A 4270-nucleotide genomic window follows, 5' to 3' on the forward strand; every position below is an offset into this window, starting at 1 on the left:
TATATTTATTTATTTATTGCAAATTAGTCCACTGGGAAAATTATTCCTCGTCATATATAATATTCAATAGAGGACTTACATCATCAACGCTCTGATCCCCAGCTGGCATCAATTGTGATGGATGGCTCTCGTCTGGGTGAGGCTCCGTGCTTTGACAAGCTTCTGAGTTTGACCTTTACTCCTGATCTGAAATGGAACACGTACATCAAGTCTGTTGCCAAGGTCGCTGGAAAGATGGTGGGATCCTTCTACCGCTCCAGAAGATATCTCACTACTGATGCAATTCTCTATCTATATAAAAGCCAAGTACATCCAAGGATGGAATACTGTTGCCATATCTGGACAGGAGCTGCTAAAAACAGCCTATCCTGCCTTGACAGAGTACAAAATAGACTTCGTGGCTTAGTGGGGGATGCCCTTTTCTCTACCCTGCAACCTCTCTCCCACAGAAGAGACGTTGCGAGCCTGTCCTTGTTTTATCGTTATTTCCATGGCAGATGCTCGTCTGAACTCCAATCTCTGGTCCCCCCTCGCCAATCTTTCACGAATAACACCCGTCTAGCTGAATTCACTGTGAAAAATTTCCCCCACTCTATATCTGTGCCTAAATCAAAACGCGGATTCCATGAACAAAGCTTCTTTCTTAGAACTGCACGCCTGTGGAACTCTGTTCCGTCTGCCTGCTTCCCTCCGGACTACAACTTGGATGTCTTCAAGTCCAATGTTAACAAATTCCTAATGAACCGCCCCCTTAAGTAAACACTTCAGCAAATCTCCTCACTAACTTAATGTACTTGCAATAACCCTTATCCCTGAGTGGCTTCCGGGCCTTGATAAGTGGTGATCACTGTGTAAAAAAAAAAAAAGGACTGATTCTATGGTAATACATTCACAATCTGTATAAATTAAAATGTCATGTTAAAGTGTATTGTACGGCCGGGCACGAAGAGATGCCTACGCGTAAAATTTTTGTTGCAGGAGGTGCGAAATCTCCAAACACACCTCTCCTGAGTCAACATTGTACAATACCAATGGCCAGTGAAGTGTATGCACAGAACGACTGAAAACAATGCCGAGATAAGTGGAGAGCGCATACATCGCCTAGAATTCCTAAATGGTCACTCATCTGGTACTAACCAGGCTCAACATTGCTTAACTTTACTGATCTGACGAGAGCCGGTGTGTCAACGCGATTATGCCGTATATAACAATATGCATAAATGAACGCGAGTTGGTCTTCGGGCCAAGATCACAATGTAGTATCTGTTCTGATGCTACACGTCATCTTTTCTGTCTTCGGTCAGTCAAGAAGAAATCTTTCATGATTGAGAAAAATGTTTTATCTTTGTTCCTATCCAGAGTGCTCCTCTTTGGGGAGGCGGATTTTCCCCACATTAAAAACCGACGTTGTGTCCAACTCTGCCCTCATGGGGAGGCAAGTAAATAGGGATAACAATATGTATAAAATAAAATTACAACGGTTAAATACCCCCTTTTACAAAATGCCAAAAACATTTGCACCGATCTGATAAAGAACTTTCTGAACAATCCGCGTCGAGACGCAGTCAAGAATGAAATGGGATCAACTAAGACATTTTTGCAGAACTCGAAAATCTTCTAAAAAAATATGTTCAAAGAATTATATTATTTAATAATACACTTTAAAAAATAAGCACAGTTAAAACAAATTTTAATTGTGTGCATAAATATAACCCGTTTGCAAAAGAAAACATATAAAAAAGTTGAATTTTGTTTAAGAAATTGTAGCATTTCTACACTATTGGGACGAAATGTTGTAGTCGATAAATGGAGTTTTTAGATTTAAAAAAATGGTTTCTACTGATTTTTTTTTTTTTTTTTGTCAATTCTAATAAATTACAATGGTAGCTTCCAAATTATGCAGTCGAAATAAATAATTATATATTATTAAAAACAAACAACTTTACTCATCTTAGTAGATGAAAGATTTCAGCCATCTTGTTTGAATCGAAACGGAAAATTACCTCCCTTTTCAACTCTCCTGTGTTTTACGATGGTTTTCATCAAATTCCATTTTTTTATTTTCTTCAATAAATAATTTTCTATTCTATCGATTTTCGTAATTTTTTGATATAATCATCTTAAAAATACGAGGAATACGTAGATATCGCTGCTTTCATATAAAATCCAGTATTACGAGTTACAGAATTACGTCCTAGTAGTGTAGAAGCGCCAAATTTTTCATGTAGAAAATATCTTTTAAAATGCGAAAATATGGGGAAAAATGTTACTGTTACAATTTCCTTGTTGTACCGTGACCGTTGCACTTAAACTGTCTCGTTTCATTTTAAACTTTCCGGACCCACACGCTGTCTGGTACCGTCTCTTCGTAACAAACAAATAAAATATGAAAAGAAATAAAAATCTGACTCGGTATTTTTTTTTTTAAATGCAAATAAAATGTATTTAATCGTGGTTCATCCAAAACAAATATTATATTTCCAAGTCTTTTCACACACACATTTGGTTTTTAAAAGTCTCTCTCCTTGCCACCTCGCGCTGACCGTTAGCCAGCGCTTCTTCGCTTTCGAGTGATACGTCCACCTTACCCAGCTCGCAACTTGCTTCTCTCCTCGACCACATGGTGTATTTTTTCTCCCTTTTCTTGTGACGCCAGCTCGCGCAGACTTGCTAATGTGCATACGTGCTTTAACGGCTGCTCCTGCTAATATTTTTGCTAACAAGCTATCCTTAGGCTGCTGCAGATTTTTTTCACACGCGCCTATACACTATCTGAATTTGATAGATTAATAAATATTGTATTTTTTCAATTTTATTTTCATTTTGTATATATATATATATATATATATATATATATATATATATATATATATATATATATATGACTACTTCATTTACCCACATAAATTAATTTACGAAGATATAATTTTATGCGTGAATTTTCTGTATTTACTTCAACAGTGCTCAATGCATAGATAGAGCTAGATAGTAAGTTATGAAAATATATATGGCAATTAAGCTACACAGAATACTCCGCCGTTCATTCTCGTGAGAATTCGCCAAGCTTTTGCATAAGCCTGACGAATTCTCACGAGAATGAAATGCGGACACACAAACATATAAAGAGATAATATATAATTATTTATTATGATAATTAAATATATATAGAGATAGATAGATAGATATATAGATAGATAGATGCATACATACATAGATACATACATACATACATACATACATACATACATACATAGAGTGGCCATTTTTTCTGTAAAAATAATTTAACAAAATAATTATTACAAACACCTTGGATAATTCATTAATAAAATAGAAAAAAAAATGCTATTCGTCAGATTATTCTTTTTTTCTTAGGCAAAAATACAACGCAAATGATTATTTTGTTTTAAAATTTATTAAAATTAGTCAACGTTCCATTTTTTTTTTTTTTTCGATTTACATATTATTACAAATTGCTGATGTTACATCATCAGATATCTCAGGTAAAATAATTCACTTTTACAAAAAAGAAAAAAAAAAGAGGAAAAGAAAAAAGGAAAAATAAATACGAATTTGTATTATCATCATTAGTTCTGGAATAGTTTTATTCATCTTCCTTGTTTCGTGTTAATAGACATTGCCATCGGAACCACTTAATAAATTTAACATGTATATGCAGTGTGAAAATTTCGACTTAAGCATGAGTAGATTCAGTTTTCGTGAAGTTTATATAATCGGTAGCTAGGCAGAACGATATACGGAGAGACGGACATTAATGTATACAAACTTTGAATAGAAGAGTAATCAAACGCTACAGATGAAAATCAGCAGTAACACACGACTGTATTTATCTACAACATGCTTAATTACAATCAGATAATAGGTTCATATTTACGTCACATTCGACAAGGGGATGTAGCTCAGTGGTAGAGCGCTCGCTTTGCATGCGAGAGGCCCCGGGTTCGATCCCCGGCATCTCCAGATATTTTATCACGTTATAGTTAAAACAAGTACTCAGGACTATGTAAACTTGAGTTTGGAATATATATTCCGAGACCAATTTCGCGTAGTTCTGAGTATGTATACGTGTGTGTGTGTGTATATATATATATATATATATATATATATATATAATATGTATATATATTAATAATAATTAGGGATAGGTCAACAGCATATTCTTTTTATTGTTTTGACTCTCGAGTATGTATCTTTTGATATCTTATATGCTTTTATATAGAGTGATGTGCGTGGTTGTCGGTTGATTAACTTT

General features: G+C 34.7%; 1 non-coding gene across 1 annotated transcript; it reads left to right on the plus strand.

Annotated features, from left to right (window-relative positions):
- Positions 1-3906: 3906 nt before the first annotated feature.
- Positions 3907-3978, plus strand: Trnaa-ugc (transfer RNA alanine (anticodon UGC)). Its single transcript has one exon. It is a non-coding gene; the product is annotated as a tRNA-Ala (tRNA).
- Positions 3979-4270: the final 292 nt, after the last annotated feature.

This window comes from Euprymna scolopes, chromosome 36, assembly GCF_053919585.1.
Source record: "Euprymna scolopes isolate OS-2025 chromosome 36, ASM5391958v1, whole genome shotgun sequence".
NCBI classification, from domain to species: domain Eukaryota; kingdom Metazoa; phylum Mollusca; class Cephalopoda; order Sepiida; family Sepiolidae; genus Euprymna; species Euprymna scolopes.